General features: G+C 40.7%; 1 long non-coding RNA gene across 3 annotated transcripts; it reads left to right on the forward strand.

Moving 5' to 3' along the window:
* The first annotated feature begins 1,174 nt into the window (after window positions 1-1,174).
* Window positions 1,175-5,177, forward strand: LOC129623115 (uncharacterized). 3 transcript variants are annotated; one of them, XR_008700360.1, is made up of 4 exons: window positions 1,175-1,316; window positions 2,122-2,368; window positions 2,991-3,217; window positions 4,828-5,177. It is a non-coding gene; the product is annotated as an uncharacterized LOC129623115 (long non-coding RNA). The 3 variants fall into 3 exon arrangements; XR_008700359.1 differs by having other exon boundaries at window positions 1,228-1,478; XR_008700361.1 differs by having other exon boundaries at window positions 1,230-1,478; window positions 2,122-2,253.
* The last annotated feature ends 306 nt before the right edge of the window (window positions 5,178-5,483 follow it).

Genomic DNA, 5,483 nt, shown 5'->3' on the forward strand with positions numbered 1-5,483 from the left:
GACATAGCGGTGGCGACTACTTTGCACAGCGAGCCCAGAAGTGTATGCTGTCACTTTAAAAAAAATTGAGCTGATGCCAGGCTAGTCATGGTAATGCTCCCATGGCATGATTAGATTCATGCCCAGGGTTGTATTTGCATATGATATTCAGGGCATGATTTTTTTATTGTTCTTAATCAGAGCCGAATGTCAACAAAATAAATGAAGTTGCGAGTTGAAGTGAAATTTTTATCACATCAGGGATGTGCTTTTTCTCCCATTTATCACAGCCCATATTGAGAGAGTGAAATTTTTTGAAAATGTGGTAATCAATGGAAGAGCTCCATATGGCAGGGATCAAAGGTGTTACATAGTGTGTGGTTCTGCTTTATTGCCAGCCAGTACTGTTAATTGGACAACAAGATCAGAGGCAATATTAAAATCCAATTAAATTGATATGAACAGATTGCCAAGTGATGTACACTAATGTATAATTGAGTATCAAGCAAATGCAAGTCCCCGTCTTCTGCTTCTACCTCCTGAATAAATGATGGCGCCATAGAGGACAGAAACAAGTTTGCACATTAGCTCCACAGCTCTGGGCTCTCATTTGTTACTTTCCAAGTTGATGACTTTTGGTTTTCCTCCTAGCCTGTCTTAAAGAGACAGACCCTTCCCCTGTTCCCCAAAGCCCCTACCCCTTGCCCCCCACCTGGGGTGAGTCTTCCACCTCAAAATAATTTTCTCCTTTTGGGGTTTGGAAATGAAATCCATGTTTCCTATGCTTCATTACATGCCTATTGCATAGCAGGTCCTAAAGAGCAGTGCATTGATAATAGATTGTGCTAGTTGTAAATGATCTGTCCATCCGGACCAGAACGCTAACACATCCCTAGTGCTGTTTCCCAGTTATAAATTAGATGAGATTGTTTCTCAACCCAAAAGGAAAGCAAAAGAGCAAAGCGCAGAATGAGCACCACCGGAATACCTCTTCACACAATGAAGGACCAGAGCCTCGGTTGTGAGATGCGGATCCCAGCAGTGGATCCCAGGGCCCAGCCGGCCACCACGCTGCCAGCAGGAGCTGAAGTGGGCCTCCATTCATTCCACTCCAAAGAAGGCCGGGAAGGGACAGAATCAAGAGGAAGGCAGCCCCTCCCACTCAATTAAAGCAATTAGCTCACAGGCCTTTCCAAGGCCAGGCCTGGCTGAATAGGATCCCCCTGCCCCACAGTTTGTTATCCAAGCTGAGCTCACACAAATTAATGAGGAGCAGGAATGAGTAAAGCCAAGGGCTGTTGCTGGCAAACACTCTGGGGGCCTCGTCCCTTCCTCCTGTAAGAACAACCCCAGATTACCCCCAACAATAAAACCTGTTAACTTATACAACTTTGCTTAAGAAACAAGCCTGATGGGATGTTGGCAGACTTCCCTGCTGCCAAGCAAGAACTATTGCGGGCAGCCGCGAGCTTCTCAGGATTTAAGCCCATGATGGAATGGTAAACGAGGGAGCAGACTGTTTATTCCAGCAGCCAGATTGTCTCTGGCCATAAAGTTCTGTGTTTGGAAAGTTTTTTTCTTCCCAGTATATTAAAAAAAAAAAAAAGGGTGGGAGAGAAAGGTGGGGGAGAGTGTTGAGCAAAGATCATATTTTGCTATTATTTATTCAAGCACCTCAAAGAAAAGCATCAACCTTCCAGATTTTGAGCTGACTTACTAAACATAAATCCCTTTCAGCATCCCAGAGAAAGGAAGAGAAGGAAGAAGGCAGCTAGAACTGGAAATGAGAGGGAGAAAAGAGAGGAGGGAAGATATTTAAAATCAAGACTAAGGGATGGGGTTTTAACTAGTTTGGAATTTGAGTTGCTAAGTGACATATATTTTAAATTTCATCTCTTTACCAACAGGTACACACTTTTAAAGATTAGATTTATTTGTGGGCCTTAAAAACACTGAGATGGTATCTGTGCTCATAAACCAGTTTGAATTTTCTTTTTCTTTTTTTTTTGGCTTATAATAGTCAAAACAAGGCGGGGGGTGGGGGGCGGATTCCTGGTCAGCAACTACTCACTAAGCAACTGTTGAATCAAAGTGATGTTTTGTTTTCTTTTTTCCAAACCCTTCTGACTTTGGTCCAAATAGCCTCATTGCAGTTCACCTTGAAAGTAGAGCAAATAGAAACTCAGAGTGAATTCAGACCGCCACAGCACCCAACAACACCGTTGAAACATGTGAGCCCTCCCACACGAACCACAACAGATGAAGTTGGCGAAGGTTGGCATCCTATTAATGGAGAAGGCGAGACCAGACCATCTTCTGCCTAGAGCAGAGTTATACTTTTCAATAAGGCAACCAGCTCAGGGCTGCAGCTCCTCTCTGCTTCCCCATTGTAAGAGTTTCCCCACGAATAAAAAAAGGCTCCTTGGAACTGGATATCTAAAAGTTTCTTGGAACTTTGATGAGGTAGTTTCTAGAAGCAGCTGTTTAACTTCAGCAATTTCTTGGTGCCTCCTTGCCCATACCATGACTACTGGGTTGCCCTAAAAGCTGTTCCAAGAATTGGGGAGAAAATAAAACTAAACAGAAAGACCCTGAAATATATCAAGGAACTTAGCACTTTATGATATTTTAGCAAAATAAGTTGAGGAGCTTACAACAGACAGAAACCAAGTTGTTTATCTTGAAACAATATCAGCCTCTCTTGGGAACAGTGCCCCAATATTCCTGGGCCTGCTCCGGGGCTCAAAATGTGGGCAACCAAAGCACTGAAGAATTGGGTAATGTTGTCCCACATACAGAACCTCTCCTGGATGCCCAGCATGGGCTATGCCTTCCACAACCTTTCCTCTTTCATCACCACAACCTGCAAGGTAGAAAATATTATCCTCATTTTTCAGAGGAAGAAACTGAGTCTCAGACAAGTTACTTCCCTGAGGCCAAACAGTGGAGAGATGGAACTGAAATTTAAACCTATCCCTGCCTGATTTTAATCCACATTTTTTTTTTCCTAGTCTACACAATTTAGCCTCCAGAGTTGCTCCAAAAGAAAAGACCAATGGTTCAAAAATCCACTTAAACTGCAAACTCACCCATCACCACACAGAGACTTGGAATCAAGATATTTCACAGAATGAGAGGTACTCCTGAAGAGACTAAGGAGAGCCATTCGCGAATGTGGCTCTAAAGATACTACATTAGAAATCTGGGGGTCTAGGTGTCGGATCTTCTGTGGCTTCAGGTAAGTCACTAATTCTTCCTCCCTATGTCCTTCCACTTCCCCTTCCTCCAGGAGTAGTGATACCAGCAACCTACCTATCTCTCTTAATTGTGGATTAGATGTAAACACTGAAATCACTTTAAACTCTTCAGGGAGAAGTCCACACAAATCTCCATCGTCAGCTATACTCACACTGTGATGCTCGGGGCAGTTCCCACTTACTCTGAGCCTGCTTCCAAACAACGTGATAGGGTCTGATCTGGGTATGGCCATGTGCCTTGCCTTAGCCGATAGTGAAGGTGATAAATGTCTCTTCTGAGAAGACACAATTCTTGGTATCCTTTCTTCCTTACGGCAGTGATGTGGGATGGACAGGCTGCCACCCTGCACCTTAAATCCTCAAGTAACTAGATGAGCAGAGCCTCCCCATTGCCCAAGATGGACATGCAGCATGAATGTAAAATCACAGTGATGTTCGTCACCGCAACATAGTCTACCTGACAGATATTATATAGAAGACCTATTTCTAGAGAGTACCAAGGGGAAGCAGGTCAAAAAGTAAAGAAACAATAAACAAAATCCATTCATTTAGGAAATATTTATTAGGCACTTATTTTGGTGACAGGGTGTGCTGATGTGCTAAAGATAAATTATTATTCTTGAACTCATGAATCCAAAACAGCATCTTCTAACAAAAAACAAGCAGTGTTCTTTCAAGGAATTGATCTGAAATTTGAAAAATATTTGACTCTGACAGATATTTTCAACTACAAAATCGATTTATAGCCAAGGGAAAAAATTCCCCTCCTGAAAATTACCCACAAATCTACCTTCCAAGTAAATCTCACTGGATGTTTTCATTCTATTTTTAATTCTCCGTAGTTTTTCATTTGCAAAGGTATAGCTAACTATACCTAAAAGAGGAAACAAACCAGATGTATTAAAAACATTCCAAGATGGTGACTACCATTTCAATAGGCTTCTGCTAAAGGCTAATATTAAAGATCAGGAGTGAAAAAAAAGAAAAATAGACCCTCCAGCTCTGGGAAGTCAATCTTGATTACCACTTAGAACCAAATAAATAAACTTGTGATTTTGCCATTTAAAAAAGTTTGTATTAACTTCACTTTTGTTTCTGAGAAAACAACTGTCCATTGTAATGAGTTCACCCTATAACTTCACTCTCTTTTCCATCTCTTCTGGGCTTTCTTCCCAGGTCCAGTAAGATTTTCACATTTCTAGGCAGTGACATTCCATTATAAATGACCTAACATCATGAGCTAGAAGGGGCATTATGTAGCATAAGACCTTAAGAAAAACATTTTAGGAGATTTGTTATGTGAGGAAATATAAAATTCCATAGTCTCATGACTACTTTTCAAACCTTTTCAATTTTTATAATCATTTATGAAACTGGAGTTTGCTATAATTAAGTCTGTCCATATATTAGATAGCAATTCATATATATATGTATATATGTACACATACATATACACACACATAAGTTGACGAGACATGTGGTGTTGAAGGCAAGTCTCAAGACTAAGGTAGAGAGAGATTGCGGAGTGTGAAGAAACAGCACTGTGTTGGAAAAAGCCCCACCTCAGTTATTCCCAATCTCTGTCCTTCAGGCAAATCCCTTCACCTCTCTGGGCTTCTGCCACTTCACCTGCAGAACAAGATCAGGCCAGAGGATTTCAAATGCCCGTTCTAGCTCAACTGTCCATGGATCTACTACTGAAGTTGCCTCCAATTTGCAAATTTTATTGAGTAAATTGGGTAACGTCTGGGTAGCTAGGATTCCAACTGTATAGAAATATACAAGCCAACAGCAAAAAAAGTAAAAGTCAAACGTGGAAAGAGTTACAACATACAAACACTAAGATTGTTAAAGATTTTTCTTCTTTTTTCCTTCTTCTAAATTCACTTAATGTGATTGCTACACCACTTTTATAATTTTATAAATCAATAAAAATTTTAAAAGGTATCAGTTTCTGTGGAGGGCAGTGTTTATAATTACCTTCAGGAAGTGTCAACACATGAATATAAACCCCTTCTTTGGATTTATAGGCATATAACATTTACAACAGACAAATCCATATGATTATCAATTCTAATTTTTCAAAGCCAAAATTCTCTTAAGCAACACAATTTATTTGTCTAAAGATATCAAATAAACTAGATTGGCAAACAGTTTCATTTTTCAGCTGTCTGCTTTGGCACTGTGCCTACTATAATACATATCTAATGTCACGCACTCCCATCTCACCCTGTCCGCCCAGGCACA

Source organism: Bubalus kerabau, chromosome 11 (genome assembly GCF_029407905.1).
Source record: "Bubalus kerabau isolate K-KA32 ecotype Philippines breed swamp buffalo chromosome 11, PCC_UOA_SB_1v2, whole genome shotgun sequence".
Taxonomy (NCBI): Eukaryota; Metazoa; Chordata; class Mammalia; order Artiodactyla; family Bovidae; genus Bubalus; species Bubalus kerabau.